Below are 18,909 nucleotides of genomic sequence, written 5' to 3'. Positions count from 1 at the left end.
GCGGTATGCGGGCCTCTCACTGTTGTGGCCTCTCCCTCTGCGGAGCACAGGCTCAGGACACGCAGGCTCAGTGGCCATGGCTCACGGGCCCAGCCGCTCTGCGGCATGTGGGATCTTCCCAGACCGGGGCACGAACCCGCGTCCCCTGCATCGGCAGGTGGACTCTCAACCACTGCGCCACCAGGGAAGCCCACAGCTATAGCTTCAATTATCAGTTTAACTTTATTTCCACCTTGATCTCTTTGCTAAATATTAGGAGCATCTTTCCAACTGGACTATTTCCACCTGGGTGTAAATTCAGCTCATCCAGAACTAATGTGTCTCTTCTCTCCTAACCCACCTCTTCCCAGGTTTGCCAGCTGCTGGCTTCATTCTTCAGTTTCACAGACTCACAACCCCACAGGTATTCCTGGTTACAAGAATCGAGGGCAGGAGTTGGGGGAGCAATTTAACCATTCGCTAAGTCCTGTAAATACCTCCACTGCCATGTTTTCTTTTCCTCGGCCTCCATATTGGTGTGGACATTACCATCTCATCATTATCACTATCACCGGGATGACTGCAGCAATCTCCTGAACCCTCCCTCCTTTCCTCCCTGTCCAATATCCAATACCATCAGCTGATTCTTTTGCCTAGAACACTATTTTTCATAGATTGCTACTGTACCACATTCAAGTACTCTGAACATTCTCAAATGCCCAGAGAATATTTGGACTAATTCACCTGGCAAGCATGGTCACCGCAACCTGAGGAAAACCCAGCCCTGCTACATTTTTCTTCCATGACACTTGGATACAGAACAGGCTGACCTACTCACAAGCTGTTATTGTACCTTTTTTTGCAAAATGTGTCCTAAATATTAACAACAAATATTGGTTGAATGGATTGCTAGCTCTTAGCTTCTTCTCACACTATTCTTGGCAGCTGAAATGACCCATTCCTCCCTTCTGAGATTTACTCATTATTTCAGGTCTTGCTTATTCCCTTAGCAACAACAATTGCTATCATTTATCAAGCCCTCGCTATATGCTGGCATTAGACTAAGCGCTCTGCATGTGCTAGGCTCATTTAATCCTTAAATCCTATATTGTTTGAAGTAGCAATATCCCCATTTTACTGATGGAGAAACTGAGACTTCGGTAAATTAAATCACACCCCCCAAGTCACACAGTATGTAGCCAACTCTGTTGCCGAATCTGAGCTCTCACCCTTTATAGCACATGCCTCTTTTTTTGTCTTTTCGAGCAATACATCATTCTTTGGAATACACTGCATTTCTCTCCTCCGCTACTCTGTTGGCCCTGGCATTTGGATTTTTTTGCAGCACTGTTGTGGTTTTTGGAGCACAGCATAGTAATTAGGCCTCTGGACTGGTAAGTCAGACTGCCTGAGCTGGAATCCCAACTTCCCTACTTGCCAGCTTTGTGTGCCTCGGGCAACTTACTTAAAATTCTGTGTCCTTTTGTCTATAAAGTACGTATTATAATAGTACCTGAGGTATTGGACTATTGGAATAACTGTATGACTTTACAGTCTTTGTAAAGCACTGAACACAGTGCCTGGCACATAATAAGTACTCAGTAAATATTACCTGTTATTATTAAAATTCCCAAGGCCTGTGCCTTGCCTCCCATTCTGAGTATAAGCTGATTAAAGGAAAGGATTCTCTGTCTTTGTAATTCCACAGCTCTTTGCACACCTATCACCGTAAATGCTTCCACTAAGCTGTGACTTTAAAGGTTTCACCTTTGTGATTATCTTTTTTTTGAAACAGGCAAGACGCCAGTTACTTTAACCATCATCACTAGAATCAGACAACGTGAGTTGAAATGCTGAGCTGGTAAATAACGTGTGAATTCATAGCGCCTCAACACAGATATTTAACCCAACAAGCCTTCCTGCAGCACCTACTCTGTGTTGAAACTCCCAGGACCTGGGGAAACTGAGGCTGAGAGCCCCCCCCCACCCAGTGCCCCTTATAAAGGAGACAAAGATTACAGCGATGAGTGATACTAATTTGGATTTTACTGAGAAATGTCAGCGAGGAAGTTTCTAGGGACACATCTTCTGATTAAAAAACAGCTCTGGGGATTCCCTCATGGCGCAGTGGTTAAGAATCCACCTGCCAACGCAGGGGACACAGGTTTGATCCCTGGTCCAGGAAGATCCCACATGCCGCGGAGCAACTAACCCCGTGAGCCACAACTGCTGAGCCCACGTGCCACAACTACTGAAGCCCACGCACCTAGAGCCCGTGCTCTGCAACAAGAGAAGCCACTGCAATGAGAAGCCCAGGCACCGCCACGAAGAGTAACACCCGCTCGCCACAACTACAGAAAAGCCCGCGTGCAGTAACGAAGACCCAACGCAGCCAAAAATAAATAAGTAAATAAATAAAATCTATTAAAAAAAAACCAAACAGCTCTGAATTATTGTCTGTCCATCTATAGATCAATCCAGAAAGTGGCAGATCATGCAAAGGATAATTAGTATTTCTTTTTCTGGGAACTGAGACACATGTTAAAATGACACTGAGTAGAACAGATGACCCCCACCCCCGTAGTCATTTGGCGGCAGAAGAGCACGTCCTGTTTACCTAGAACATTTCATCTGATTTTGTAAACTCTGCAAGTAACAGGGAGCCCATGAATCTGCAGGGAAGCCAGTGGGGTTGTTCTGATTTAAACTTGAAAGGCAGTGCCATTGTCTGGGGAGTAGAGATGCCTCTTCATTCTCACCTGCAGACGTGAGACGGGACTGTTCCTCTCATAAATAGGAGCCGCCAGAATCCTAAGCCATGATGTTCACAGCTGCTGGGATTTCTGCCCCCAACTTCTCGGCTCCATGAAGCGGTTATCACTTCTGCTTCTCAGTTTAGACTTTATCTCTTACAGTTTGGACTCAGTGGTTCTCAACCCTCACTGCATAACAGAATCACTTTGGAGGTTTAAAAACAAACGAACCACACAATAAACCATGCCCAAGCCATTTCCCCAGAGATTCTGACTCAGTTGTTCCAGGGAAGTGTCTGGGCAACGTCTTCTTTTTGTTAAGTTTCTGGGGGTGATACCAATCGACGGAAGGCATTAGAATCTGCTAAAATCTGGACCAGGCAATAGCTTAATCTGTCTACAGACTTCCAGCACAACTGGGAGTCCATGTTGCTACCAAGTTGATAGAATCTAGCCAATCCCATTCATTCTCTATTCCACATGACTTTTATCCTTATGTTGGAAAGGCAGAGATCTGGGCTTCTTTTTATTTCAGTGCCCCCAAAAGATTAATTGTGAGATGCTGAGCAAACAACGAAACCTCTGAGCCTCTCATTTTTGTATTCCATAAAATGCGAACAAGCTACCTGCTTTACCTATGACATGGTGGAGGATGAGGCGGTCTCTATCAGGGGCTAGCACTGCGCGGTAGGGTGAAATGATTAACTGAATTACCCTGAGAAAGAGTCAAGGCAGGCAAATTTAACAGGATGGTCAAGAAAGCACCAGAGAATGTCCAAAATCAGCAGGGCCAGCTGGCCCTCTAGTTTGGGGTAGAGAAACCTTGGGAAGGGCAAGAAGATGCCAAATAGCAACTGAAAGTATTTTGTGATTATTCTTGGACTGGACGTTGCTCATGCAACTTCATTCCAGATCCTCTCTCCATGACCCATACCGACTAGTTCACTGTGCTTTCTTCTTATTCACTTGTCTCATAATAATGTATGGAAGGAAAAAAAAAAAAGGCCACCTTTTTACAGAAAGCTAAAAGAAATAGAAAATGAACCCATCTGTTAAACCCAACTATTATCCACTAAATGAAAAGGGAATCTCTCCCACACTCTCCCCATTTTCCCAGAGCCAACCACTTAATCTAGCTGGCTAGCTATCATCTATCTATCCATCCATCCATCCATCTATCTATCAGGTTAATTTTCTTTTCTTTTATTTTCCAGAACAGAATGCCTTTGATGGCCTTCAGGAGAGAGGCCCGAACTACTAGTTGAAAAATCTAGAATTTAATCCCTGGGAAATTGTTATGAATACTATTAGTTGCCAAAGTCAAAACCAACACAAAAATAATAATGCTGAAAATGAATAAAACTCTTCCAAACTTTTCTAAATATTAAAAGAGCTGTTCACATTCCCCATGTATTAGTTTTTCTTTCCAGTGAGAGGAAGGTATTGTTAAAGAACAATACATGGATCTGACAATGCGAATTTCTTGTACTCCTATGTGCCCTGACTTGTCCTAAGAGCTGGGAAGACAGAAAAACAAGTCATTTAACTGGTAACATACACAGCAAACGACTGATGGGATAACTTTGGGGAGGGAAAAAAACTAATGCATATCGGGTGTGCGGGACTTGAAAAATTGTTAGGCATAGTCTATTATAGTACGAATATAGTCATGCATTACTTGTGTAATTCAAAAATGAAAGGCCCCAAACATTAGCCCTTTATGAAGGGAAAAACTGAGCTGCAGTGAAGTGGTGTGGCCTGGCTTTCTACAAAGTACAAGAAAACATGGTTTAAACCCAATCCAAAATTGGGCAGAAGACCTAAATAGACATTTCTCCAAAGAAGACATACAGATGGCCAAGAGGCACATGAAGAGCTGCTCAACATCACTAATTATTAGAGAAATGCAAATCAAAACTACAATGAGGTATCACCTCACACCAGTTAGAATGGGCGTCATCAGAAAATCTACAAAGAACAAATGCTGGAGAGGGTGTGGAGAAAAGGGAACCCTCTTGCACTGTGGATCAGAATGTAAATTGATACAGCCACTATGGATAACAGTATGGAGGTTCCTTCAAAAACTAAAAATAAAACTACCATATAACCCAGCAATCCCACTACTGGGCATATACCCTGAGAAAACCATAATTCAAAAAAAGTCATATACAAAAATGTTCATTGCGGCTCTATTTACAATAGGCAGGACATGGAAGCAACCTAAGTGTCCATCAACAGATGAATGGATAAAGATGTGGCACATATATACAATGGAATATTACTCAGCCATATAAAGAAACGAAATTGAGTTATTTGAGTGAGGTGGATGGACCTAGAGTCTGTCACACAGAGTGAAATGTCAGAAACAGAAAAACAAATACCGTATGCTAACACATATATATGGAATCTAAAAAAAAAAAAGGTCATGAAGAACCTAGGGGCAGGGCAGGAATAAAGACGCAGACACAGATAATGGACTTGAGGACACGGGGAGGGGGAAGGGTAAGCTGGGACGAAGTGAGAGAGTGGCATGAGTGTAAAATAGATAGCTAGTGGGAAGCAGCCTCATAGCACAGGGAGATCAGCTCCGTGCTTTGTGTCCACCTAGAGGGGTGGGATAGGGAGGGTGGGAGGGAGACACAGAGGAAGGAGATATGGGGATATATGTGCACGTATAGCTGATTCACTCTGTTGTGTGGCAGAAACTAACACAACATTGTAAAGCAATTATACTCTAATAAAGATGTTAAAAAAAATGGTTTAAGCAAACCACACATCATAGGGCATTTCCTTCCTTCTAGAACACTGAAGACAAGCCTGCCTGCTCTTGATCCCAGCACTTTTCCTGACATCCTTCCCAGCGCTGACCTGCAAACCCCTTTCCCCTCAGTCTGGGTGGGGCAGCATCTTACATTTCACATTCCCAGGACTGCCTGGGACCTGAGGATACCCGTGCCTCTCCTGCTACACTCGGGGTAGCCTCCCCTGCTGCCTGGCATGGAAACACTCACATAGCAATTCAAAAATGCTTTGGTCTTTACGGTATTTTCTGGCTCAGGGATGGCAAACCTCATTAAAAAGAAAGAAAAAGAAAAGGAAAGCTTTTTTTATTTTAGAGGAAATCCTAAAAGCATCCCAGCTCACTGCCTGACACTCAGTCTCCCTAAACACAGTGTCACCAACTTAACCAACAGCCTGCATGCAAAATGCCCTTGACCAGACATGCTCTGTGCTCCCTACATACATGTCACAGCTACAGAAAAGAAAATCAGGCAGAGGGTCGTAACTGAAAGATGACTTAAAGCAGTGTCAGAGTGACCTAGCTGCCCCTGAGATCTTGCTACAAAGGGAGACAGACCCCCATTAGGAGAAATGCCTGTTACCTTCCCAGCACCGTTGTCCCAGGCCGGCTCCTGCTCTGATCAGACGTCTAACAAACTTCCAGGTCTCCACTATGAGGCCATTCACCCCACAGCCTCATGCTCGGTGAAGGGAGAGTCAAGCAGGACTCGTCAGGAGGGCTCAGGCAGGTCCGGCAGCTCCAAGCCGAGCTTAGTCTCGCTGCTGACCAGGGCCTTCCTGCCGTGGTCCTCCGAGCCTCACAGGGCCATCCCTGATGGCTAGCTGCTGTTTGAAAGCAAGAAGTGATTTCTGGTCCTCTTCCCTGGATGGCGCATGCGATTTCCCTCACGCCCATGGGAAGTCCTTCAGGTCATTCTTATCTAGAAACCTATTCACTGAGTGGCCGGACTTGTTTGGCCAATGCCCTAGTTTTTGTTTTCCTTTCTCCAAGAAAAAGTTCAGAAAATGAAACCAGAGAGAACCCCAAATGTGTTAGAGCTCATGGCTGGTGTAGGATGCCTCGTTTAAACCTTTGAAAGATGTCCACTAAATGAGATTGCGCTTTCAGAAAGGAAATTACAATTATCAATGAGTTTCATTTCTAGTGGCACGAAGAAATCAGAGATTAAAAAAATCTTGAATACGAGAAGACCTAGTGAGGTTGTTTAGTCCTAGCCCTGGGCTTAAGGGAGGGTTGCACTTCAAATATGTCACATTCAGGGGCATCCAGTTCTCCCAGATTTCCAGGGAAACTCTATGAATATTTGTGCATCTAACTATAAATTCTATAACACTTAAAATATCATCTCAATAACACTAATGTTTAAAGATAAGGAGATACCTGGAAAAAGGCAGGTTGGCAGGCTGCAGTCAGGTGGTTGGGTTTAAAATGAATTAGAATCACTATGTATAAAATAGATAGTCAGTGAGAACCTACTGCATAGCACAGGAAACTCTACTCAATGCTCTGTGGTGACCTAAATGGGAAGGAAATCCAAAAAAGAGGGGATATACGTATACGTATAGCTGATTCACTTTGCTGTACAGCGGAAACTAACAAAACATTGCAAAGCAACTATACTCCAATAAAAAAATTTTTAAAATGAATCAGAATCAGAGTTTTTGAGCTGAAAGTGACCTTACTCATCCTCTTTTTACAAGGGAGGAAACTGAGGTTCAAAGAGAAACAGTGACTTGCCCAAGGTCAGAACACAGATGGGAAGTAATAGGTGGTCATCTAATTGTTCTTAAACTTCAGCATGGGGAATGATCTTCAATTTCCTACTCTAAAACGCTGCCCACAGAAAGTCTGATGAATGGCTCCTGTTCTAGAGCCCAGGAATCTGCATTGTAAGTGCTCCAGTAAGTCTGACGCAGGCCGTCCCCAGATCCCATTGAAAGAAATCCTCCTAGTGTCAGGACTGTGTGTCAGTGCCAGGACCCCAGAGTCAGACTGTAGGGGTTCAAACCATAGGGCCACTGATTCCTATTTCTGTGACCTTGGACATGTTATGAGACCTCACTGAGACTCAGTTTTATTATGTGTGAAAGTGGAATAATAATACTGCTGAGGCAGTATATTCTATAGGCTCTGGTAAAAGCCTGGCATAGAGGAACAGCTCCAGAACTGGAGACCTGGGCTCGAATCCTCCAAGCTCATGGGCCTTCCCTGTCCCACACCGTCTCCTTCCCTCCTCACCAGCCTTCCTTTCCAGCCAGAGCTATCGCAACCACCAGTCGTACTCAGGCTGGGGGCAATGGTGAAGTATTTTGGCAAAAAGAAGATGAAACTTCAAAATATTATTCTACTTCTCGGTACTGATTCTAAATTGTATCCTCCAGCCCACTCGATGCCATTGTGGAAGATGTTGTTGGTTGCCCCCTGACAGCTTACCCTCCATTTCCTCCCTGCTGCCAGCCTGGGCCTGGCTGTGCTCAGGGGGTGCATTGTGATAGGTTTAAAGCACAGTGATGTCATTCTCCTTGCCGGGCCCTGGGTGTGCTTGGACATGTGGCGCGTTGTGGATGTACTTTACCTCTGGATTTACTGTCAGTGGCACAGTAAAGGGCCTTATTATTTAATCCAGTTCTAACGGCATTACCTATAGTAAAGTGTGAATCACTATAAAAAATAAATCTTTTGATTCTATAGAAAATACTCAGTGTCATACAGAGTGAAGTCAGTCAGAAAGAGAAAAATATCATATAATTTTGCTTACATGTGGAATCTAGAAAAATGATACAGATGAACTTATTTGCAAAGCAGAAATAGAGTCACAGATGTAGAAAACAAACACGGTTGCCAAGGGGGCAAGGAAGGGTTTGATGAATTGGGAATAGGGATTGACATATACACACTACTATTTATAAAATAGATAACTAATGAGAACCTACTGTATTGCACAGGGAACTCTCCTCAGTGCTCTGTGGCGACCTAAATGGGAAGGAAATGCAAAAAAGAGGGGATGTATGTATACATATAGCTGATTCACTTTGCTGTACAGCAGAAATTAACACAACATTGTAAAGCAACTATACTCCAATAAAAAATTTTTTAAAAAAGAAGAAGGAGCAAAATAACATCCCTACAGATAAGAAAACATGGCCTAATCTTACCCACAAACAAGAACTGTGAATTTCTATTTCAAAATAAATTTAAATACATTTTTAAAAAACATAGTAATCAACTATACTTCAATTTAAAAAATAATTCTATAAAAAATAAATAAAATACTACCCTTGACCAATAAGTAAATAAATAAATAAGAAAAATATTAAGACACATACACACAGAGGCAAACAGCTTAAATCATGTCTTAGAATACAGTTGATCCTTGAACAATGTGTGTTTGAAGTGCTTGGGTCTACTTACATGCCGATTTTTTTCACTAACTACACATGACTGTATGACACGATCCACAGTTAGCTGGTTGACTCCTTGTATGTGGAACCAGGATACGGAGCGCTGATTGTAAAGTTATACACAGATTTTTGAGTGCGGGGGTGGGGGGAGTGCCCTTAACCCCTACGCTGTTCAAGGGTCAAAAGGTATTCCAAATTTCTTACACTAAATATTTGTGGTATTGACTTTTTCTATACGAAATGGACAAAGACATTCCAAATTCTTTTTTATACTAAAAACCTATAATATTAAATTTAAGTAGTAGAGAACACCTGAGTCTTGAGAATGCAAAGTAGCCTGGGGTTAAGCATGTGGACACCAGATCTGCCCACTAGTAGCTCCTCAGAAACTTAACAGGTTATTTCATCTTTCTGTGCCTCAGTTTCCTCATCTGTAAAATCAGATTAATAATAAGACCTACCTCAGGGTTGTTGGGAAGATTAAATGAATTCCGTACATGTATAAAGGCTTATAACAGTGCCTGGCATTTAGTGAGCATGTGTGTTAGCTATTGCTATTTCTGCAGAAAAGAGGTTTTTGTTGTAATATCATGTAGGGATTTGGTACTGTCTTTGCCTTTGTTTTCTGCTGGCTTTGCCTCTGGTTCCGTACAGATGGGCACTTTGAAGATGCCTCTAAAATATACCTTCTTGTGTTTGTCATGAGATGTGGTTCCTTTGGGGGTATCTTGAGTGGATTAGTATAGATGTAGATGAATGACACCAGCTGTGTTGGAAGGAATGAAGAAAACGTAGGAGGAACCTGTACGTTATCATGGGGGTAAAGCACACTAAAAGAACTTTGCAGGCTGACGGCTTTGGAAAGTAATTGTAAGAGAGAACTAAATGTCTGGGGGCAGAGATCGCCCACTCCAGGAGAGGAAAGCTTGCAGGCCTTGATACTTCAAAAAAGAGTGACAACGTGGGGGACCTTGACTCAGATGCATCTTGTCTTAAAAAACACCCTGCTGTCAGTCAGCTCCTGGGTTAACGCTTCTTTGAAAGCGCTGTCTTTTCCCTATTTGCGTTGGTTTGTGGGACGCCATCAACTCTGACATGGGACAGGGCGCTGTCAAGGTGGCTGTCCCTTTGCCTCACTGAAGAGCAATTCCTGTCTCATCCATAGTCCTGTTTATTGCTAGGAACACTCTGTGCTCGTGGCACTCACTTTACAATGAAAACAAAGACAAACAGAAAACGGGACCACCATATGGTCTCGGCTGCAACCCGGAATTCACTGCTGATGGGAAGACTTTGCCCTGTCGCAGCTACAGCTGCCCTGCCGTTGGCTGGGACAGAGCCCTTCTCCTGAGTTCTAATATGTTGTCGTTGGTGGCAAATTGAACCCAGACTTCAACCAGACTGCGATGGTGCAGCCTGAGTAACTAATTCACTAGTCGTGTTAATCTATGTTTGCGTTAGTATGAGGCACCTCTTAGGGCTTGAGGGGATAACCTCATTGGAGACAGAGCTATTTGCTCAGGCAGAAATGTCAGCACCAAATAAATGTGTCTTTCCCAGCATGCTCCAGGCTGTGTCACGTCTCTGCCCTTCCCCCTTCTTCATCTGGCTAACTTTTAATGTCCAGTTAAATTGCAGATGTCATTTCTTCCAAGGACCCTCCTAACTCTCCCCGGCTGGGCCATGTGTTTCCTCTCCCTGACCCCAAACTATCAGGTACGTGTCTTTCTGCAGGTACCAGACTGCACTCAAATGATCATTTTAATGCTTAATGCATTGACTGTAAGTGCCTTGAGGGCCGGGCCCCATCTTCTTTATCGTATGCCCAGTTCCTCACTCGGTGCTGGCATGTCCTAGCTGCTCCATAAAAGCAAACAAAAGGACTACCATATGGTCCAGCAATCCCACTCCTGGGCGTATATCCAGAGGCAACCATAATTTGAAAAGGTACATGCACCCCAATGTTCACTGCAGCACTATTTACAATAGCCAAGCCATGGAAGCAACCTAAATGTCCAGTGACAGAGGAACGAATAAAGAAGATGTGGTACATATATACAACGGAATATTACTCAGCCATAAAAAAGAATGAAATGATGCCATTTGCAGCAATATGGATGGATCTAGAGGTTACCATACTAAGTGAAGTAAGTCAAAGAAAGACAAATATTATACGATATCACTCATATGTGGAATCTAATTTAAAAAATGATACAAAATGAACTTATTTACAAAACAGAAACAGACTCACAGATTTCAAAAACAAACTTATGGTTACCAAAGAGGAAATGTGGGGAGGGAGGGATAAATTAGGAGCTTGGGATTAACACATGCGCACTACTATATATAAGATAGATAACCAACAAGGACCTACTGCATAGCGCAGGGAACTCTACTCAATATTCTGTAATATCTATATGGGAAGAGAATCTGAAAAAGAATGAATATATGTATATGTACAACTGAGTCACTTTGCTCTACACCTGAAGCTAACTCAACTATACTCCAATAAAATTTTTTTTTAAAGGCAAACATAAGGAAACTGCTTCATCTCATTCCATGGCTGGGTTCTCCTCTTAACACTGGCATGTCCCATGGCTCAGTCTTTGGAACTCTTCTCTGTTGACGCTTATTCCCCAGGTGATCTCCACAAGTTTTGTGGTTTAAATCTTTGTGCTGGTGACTTCCAAACATCTACCTCAATCACAGACCTCACTCCTGCATATCTGACCAGTACCTCCAACTTCTCACTTGATAAATCCACTTGGATCTTCAATAGGCTCTCAAACTTAACATGTCAAAACAAAACTGGTCTTCCCTCCCAAGCTAGCTTTTCCAACAGTCTCTCCCATCTCAGTAAAGGGCGTCTCCATCCTTCCAGGTTAGCCAGACCAAAACTCTAAGACTCATCCTTGAGTCCTCCCTTGCACACTTTTTAATTTGTCAACAAATCCTGTCTAGCTTCAAAATACATGCGTGGTTGGGTATTTCTTACCCCTTCCACTGCTATCACTCTTATCAAACCATCATTACCTCTTGCCTGGATGATCATCTTTACCTCTAATTGGTCTCTGTGTAAGACTGCGGTTAAAATGATCTTCATAAGATCTAAGCTATGTAATGTTCACCTGCGCTCAGCCATGCTCTCATCTCACACAGTCAAGGTGAAAGTCTTTTCAGTGGCCTGGAAGGTCTAGACCATTGGCAGCTTTGCTCCTCCCACCATATCCTCCCTTAATTCCTCTCCTTCTTTCCACGTTGCGCCAGCCATGCTGGCTTTCCTGTGAGCCAGGTTGTTCCATCCCAGAGTCTTGACACTGGCCATTCTCTCTGCCTCGATGCTTTTAGCCCAGATATCCTCGTGTCTCACTCCCTCACCTCATTCCCACCTTTGCCCAAACATTGCTTCCTTAGTGAGGCCTTCCCTGACCACCATATGTCACACTTCAGTCCTCCCAACCCCCTTCCCTGAGGAATTTTTTCCATATCACATATCACCTCTAATACACTATAATGTACTTATTTATTTTATTGGCTGTCTCCACCTTCTAACCCTCCACTAGGGTGTAAGCTCCCTGAGGGGAGATGCCTATTTGGTTCATTAAAGAAGCATATTTGAAAGTGTAACATGAAAGCAAAGGTAAGAATGCCACGATGTTAGTATATACACAGCAGAGGTATACACCAAAGTCCATAATTATTCTACTTGTAAAACACTCACACTTCCACGTCTTGGCAGGGTACGCCCTATTTGTCTTTTTTCAATCCACAACCAGATGTTGGTAACACTTTTGACCCAGTGTGACTCAGGGTCAGCTCTCCTTTGTTATTTCTATAAAGAGGCCAGGAAAATTCCCCTCTGGCACTGACCTGTCCTTATGCAAGGAAGAAACCGACAGAAAATTGGGCGGGTTTTATGGTATACAAATGGTCTTATTCTTATCTTGTGTGCGTATCTTGGCAGAGACTCTGCTAATTGGAGTTGGTCATATTTGTACTCAGCGGCGGCCTCTCAGGTTTTATTTGCATTTGCTGTTACTGGATCCATTCCACCGATAGACAGATTTATTATGCCTTCTTGGCATAAGTATCTTTCAGATACTTATATTATTTTGCGGTGGTAGATCCCAAAGCTTTCCATCTTTTGGACCAACTGGATGCAGTTGACTGCCATAGTCTACCCACCTTCTTATGTCTCCCGTGATGGTCCTAGCTTCGGTCAGAAATCCAAAGCACCCTCCAAGTGAAGTCCTATTTTGGACCACGGCCAAGACTACCTTCCCTGCCTTTTCTTGGAAGAGGGAGAGACAGCATATGGGAAAATGGAGACAGATGCAGGACACAGATCTGTAGAGGTGACATCAACAGCCTTCTCTTGGCCTTCGTTGACCTTTTCTTATGCAGGGTTGACCGTCAGTGGCCTGGCAATCATCCCTAGCCTTTGGATTCCACCTTTGGCTCTTACAGGTGACCCACTAGCCCATCCATGCAGCAGGAAGAGCATACTGTTGCCCATACGTCAGCCACATGCTGCAGCCTCGGTGTGCACGGATGTCAGAGTTACTGATGGACCACATGTATCACTGACTCCTCCTCCTTTATCCCCGCCCCCATCCCCACTACCCTTACTTTCAGCAACATGGAGAAGAGCTAATAGGTATTTGAGGACATGGGCATTCCTCCTTGTCTTGGTCTGGGAAGGAAGCTGTTTTGAAGGAAGCTGAATCTGGTCTCAAGTGTGCAAGTTCCTTTGTACGTGAACGTGGGTGGTCGCTCCTCTTCTAACTTCTGCTCCTTCACTGTGTGTCCTGGGTGCAGGTGCTCTGCATCGGCAGGTGTCATATGCCTCAGGCAGCAGTGAGGGCATCTGCTAACATCCCTAGTCCCCATAAGGGCACTTTCCATCCCGATTCAGGGCCTCAACACTTCCCCTGCCACCAAAACAAAGGTTCCCCCATTTTTGCCTTTGATCGGAGAGGTGATTTCCTCAGAATTTATCAAGCCAATGAGTGAATAGCCATGATGCTAAAAGCACCAGACAAATGAGAACTGAAGAGTCATACATGCCAAGAGAAAAGTCAGAATCACAGGATTTGAGAGTCAAGGGGACCTGGTGATCATTCATTCCAGCGACCATGCTAGAGGGAGTTGAGAGGCTTCACCAAGGCCACAACACCCATTAGTGTCAGAACCAGAATTAGAATTGATATCTCCTGTCTTCCCAGGCAGGACTCTTAACATTGTGCCTTGGCGCCTGCCCCAACCCCCTCTGGATACTCAGATACCCTTTCTTCTTACCTCTAAATTAAGACAATTCCCCAGATACAGGTAAGGGGTTGATCCCTATACCTAATGCCCAAGATACAGTGATGATTTCTGAGTAGAGAGAGACAGTATTAAACTTGTGTTAAACCTGTAGTCTTTTCTTTATGATGCTTGGTCCACAATTTAATTAGTGCCAGAAATGATGCTCTAAGTAAATTATGCCAGAGCCTATATCCTTTCAAGAAAGAAGGTTAAATGATTCTTTCTATTGTATTAGGATACAGTTGAACTGAAAGTGTAGTGAAGGGCACCATAGTGGTCTGAAAAATATGGCGCCAGGTAACATCAGCAGTGTAGACTGTCACCTCTGTGGGAGGATTTGAGAAGCAATAGATAAACCTATGTCCACCTGCCTCTAATTCCTAAACTTACACCTTTAGAGACAAATCGCTTTAAGCGAAGGAACAACCTCTGCTCTGACTCACATGCCTTTGAAAGGCGGATATATTATCCATTTCCAATGAGTTGCATGTAAGTATGAATCAGTTTAAGTCATCAGAGAGGCTTTAATAACAAGAAGGCAATTGGGTAAGGGGGGGAGGGATAAATTGAGAGGCTGGGATTGACAATATACACACTACAATATATAAAATAAATAACTAATAAGGATCAACTCTGCAGAGCACAGGGAACTCTGCTCAAAACTGCGTAGTGACCTATATGGCAAAAGAATCTAAAAAAGAGTGGATATATGTATATGTATAACAGAGTCACTTTGCTGTACACCTAAAACTAACACAACATTGTAAATCAACTACACTCCAATAAAAAATTTTTTAAAAGGAGGGCAACGGGGTTAGAGAGAAGTGGGGGATAGTGGAAAGGGGGGAGTATTTCAGAGAGCAGTTCTTATCTGTGTCTGAGAGCAGACAAACAGCTTATTTATTAAAATTATCCTGCTAATTGTTGGTGGAATTGCTACAATCACGTGGCCCGACAATCCTCTTATTTATGTCGGTTTTCTCACTCCTCCAAATCACCATTTCACATTTTCTCTTTTCTCCTCACTCCTGGCTGTAGTCTTGCCTCCTACTTCATTGAGAGAACAGAATCAATCAAACGCTCATCTTCCTATGTGCAAACTTCCCACACTCTTGCACCTGAACTGCCCTCTGGTTTGAGAGGATGACTCAGCCCTGCTCCTGCCGACGACCTGCCTCTTCCTCCACTCGGCTCTGGGTGCCATTTCCTCTTTCATCTTCAGCACTGGATCAGTCCCAGTAGCACACCAACATGTTCTAGAATCTCTCTTGAAAAGCCTTTGACATCTGTCTCTTTCCTCATTGACTGCAATATTTTTCTGCTCCCCTTTACAGTAACTCTTGACCAAAGAGCTGAACACATTGACTTTGTCTCCACTTCTTCACCCCTCTTCTTTGGCTCCCAAGTCAGTCAAATCCATCTTCCTTCCCTAGCTCTGCACTAGCGACTCTCATGACCGTCATCATGGTTTCCACATCACCATGGTCAATGGTCCATTTGCTGCTCTCATCCTCCTTGACTCTGCAGCACCATGTGACAGAGCTGGCTGCTCCTGCCTCCTTGAAATCCCATTGGCATCCAGTCTTCTGATGTTCCTCCTACCCCATGGGTTCCTCCCACCTCTCAATCCCCTTGGTGCCCTTTCTTTCTCTACCTGCCCTCTAAATTTAGCCTGCCCCAAGCCTTGTCCATGGTCCCACCATCCTTTTCCACCTGTACTTTCTTCCAGGGTGGCCTCACCTGGTTCCACACTTGAAAAAACATTCATGGATGAGGGCAAAGTAAAGATATTTCTAGACATATAAAGACTGAAAGAGTTTGTATCTCCCTGGCCCTGGATGAAAGGACTGTGGGATAAAAAAAAAAAAAAATGATTTGGGGGCATGGACCCTTTCGGCCATCTGGCAAAGACTATGATTCCTTCTCTGAATAACGCTTTTAAATGTATAGAACAAAATACATAGGATTACAAGAGAAAATAATGATATTGAAATATAGTTATCAAAATATTAAAACAATGTGATTTAGTAATATATTTACTTCTTTCTTAATTTATTCAATTAAAAAATTTAATGAGGCAGCTTTAATGACTATCACACATTTCATGTGGTGATGGGAATAAACTAGATTTTTGAGGGTCTGCAACATAGCAATGATCTGTGATTTCTATTGGCGACAAAGTCATAGGTACTGCTAATACTGCTGTGGCTTGTTACCTAGGTTCCTAATTAAAGGAAATCCTAACCTGCAGTTAGAGGTTAGTAAAAATAAAGATATATTTTTCCCATTCAGGTCTGTGGACGCACCGCCAAATTTTATTCATGTGACGCCCATGAACTTAAGATAATGTAGTTAAGAAAGGAAAATGGACACTCAAGAACTGATCACTTAAAATCTACTTTTTAACTATTAGTTTTTTAAATTATTAGTTAAAAATGACTAATTTGGAGGTGAGATTATAATAGAAAATATGAAAATACTAAGTAGCTGTGACAAGGAACATCATAGGTATTCAACGAGTACATTTTTAATGACTGAATCAAGGGGAGATTTTGTTTTACGGCTCATCCCGTTTTCGGAGGCCAGGATGTCTATACCGTCAGGAGAATCCAGTGCTTTCAAGGGCACAGTCACGGCGTGGTTATGGCTGCTAACACACCATGCCCACCAAGGCCCCCCAGTAGGGTTGCAGGAGTTCCCCTACATAGATGGGGAGGTATTCCACCATCTTAACCAAAGAGTGAAAATAACTTCTAAGGTAGAGCTAGAAATCCCCAACACGTAAGAGGTGCTCAATAAATTTCCCAAGACCTACAATACAAAGGTAACACTACTAGATCAGTATCACCTTCTGGTCAACCAGCGAAGGCCATCCCTTTGCTAAAGATGGCCACTCCCCGTCCCCCAGGGACACATCCCACCTCCCTCCTGAGTCCCTGCTCCGTGGCTCCTGCTTCACGTCTTAAGAGTGGGGTCCCTCCACCACCACTTCCCTCAGTTCTTCAGAGCCATGATGTATTCTTTTTAAAATGCTCTTTCAAGAATACATACTATGTCAGGCACAATGACAACATTTGTTTGAGAAAGAACTCGGAAAAGGTTGGGCTGATGCCTGTGTCCGTGAGCAGCAATGGTTCTGAACTCCAGCCCCAAGAAGGGGCCTAAAATAAGCTCGCCGAGGAGAAGCATAAAGTTGGGAGAACAGTGGTGAGAATGGAAAATGAAGCACAAATGGAAATTAATCAACATTTCTGAAGTTCAGCTACTTGGGGAGCAGGAAATGCTTTTAAAAGCCTAGAGATGTGGAATGCTGGAAAACCAGATAGCTTGTAATTGAGCCCTGGAGAAACGAGCCATTCCATCATTAGCAAGACCTTGTTAGGCCACTTTTTTATTTTACCTGAAGTGAATCTTTTAAAGAAAATGGAAAGGCACACACTTTCCAGATACTACACATATTACTCAGTAAACTAGCTCCTGTTCAAAACAACTTGCTTGTTTTAATATTAGGAAAAGCATTAGTTGTTCACTTCGAGTGCCCTACCCATAGGTTTATGAAATTCTGTCTCCCCAAATCTAAGTTGTGCATAAGCCATCTCTTTGGAATCTCCTTTATTCACTGGTCTGTTCCATTTCATACCATGATGGCAAACTCTTGAGACCCTGTCTGACCTTCCAGTGTGCTTGGTGATCAAGTTGGTAAACCCAAAGTGTAGTTGCCCTGCGTTCTAGCCTGTACTTTTTGAGTGTTTCAGGGACAGACGGAGTTAAGAGATGAAGGGAAAGGTGTACACAGTGGCTGCTACAGCCCTTGGCAATGGCCCAGCACTGTGCAAACCGTCACTGTGCCGCATGGAAGTTGCCCAGCTCCCCACAGTTCCACCACCTATCCCAGAACAATGAGTCCAGGTTTCCAAGTTCAAGACTGTTCCTAACTACATCACCACCTATAATTCAAAGCTGGCCTCTTGGGACCACTGAGCTATTTTTAGACCTGATGCATACTACACAAAACATAGCTACCTATTAACAATTACATGGTGATTCCAGGACCACACCCCTTCAGTTTACCTTGTCTGACCTGGAACATTAAGATAGGGAAAACAACATATATTGATATTTTTAGTCTTTTCCTGAATTCCTCAAATGTTCCATTTTCCATTTTACTTAGGGTCAGTGAGATCTGGACTTTGTGCTTTACCCAGTGGGATATTCACACACGTACCTCTTCCTAGGACTCTTTATTTGAACCGGCTGGACCCTCACTAAACAAGGGCACTCTTATGAATGAGCTCCAGCCCTTGGATCACTTACTGGTCTACATGAGAAATGTTCCCATATCGTCCCTTCTTAAGTGCCAGAAGCACCTTATACAACAAATGCCTGATCAGGGATATTTATGTATACTAACAGGAGCAATATTTAAGTATACTTCTATGGTTGACATCATAACATTTCCCAGGAATCACATAACGACAAAGAGTGAAAACTGGTTCCCTACACCCATGAATACACACATGCACACGGGCACACGAATGCACGTGTTCACCTCCCTGTCTCTCTCTGTCTTTCTCTCTCTCTCTCTCTCACACACACTCACTTCTCTGCATTGTAAAATCCGATTGAAGAAGGCAACAGCCTGCACTCATAATTCTGGACCATGGAA

The 18,909-nt window shown here is 43.3% G+C and overlaps 1 protein-coding gene across 6 annotated transcripts in view; it reads right to left on the bottom strand.

Annotated features, from left to right (window-relative positions):
- Positions 1 to 18,909, bottom strand: part of ADGRF5 (adhesion G protein-coupled receptor F5) — a 110,540-nt gene that overhangs the window by 67,900 nt on the left and 23,731 nt on the right. For 5 of the 6 annotated variants that reach the window (XM_029243374.1, XM_029243371.1, XM_029243375.1 and 2 more), the window contains exon 1: positions 6,116 to 6,381. The exons of the other annotated variant lie outside the window; for it this stretch is intronic. The gene's annotated coding sequence lies outside the window, so the exon portion shown is untranslated. Of the gene's footprint in view, positions 1 to 6,115; positions 6,382 to 18,909 lie in introns of those variants that run through there. 6 annotated transcript variants of the gene reach the window in all.

This window comes from Monodon monoceros, unplaced genomic scaffold (genome assembly GCF_005190385.1).
Source record: "Monodon monoceros isolate NGI ecotype Baffin Bay Population unplaced genomic scaffold, NGI_Narwhal_1 Super_Scaffold_3, whole genome shotgun sequence".
Lineage (NCBI taxonomy): Eukaryota > Metazoa > Chordata > Mammalia > Artiodactyla > Monodontidae > Monodon > Monodon monoceros.
This window is presented reverse-complemented; position numbering and strand designations above follow the sequence as displayed.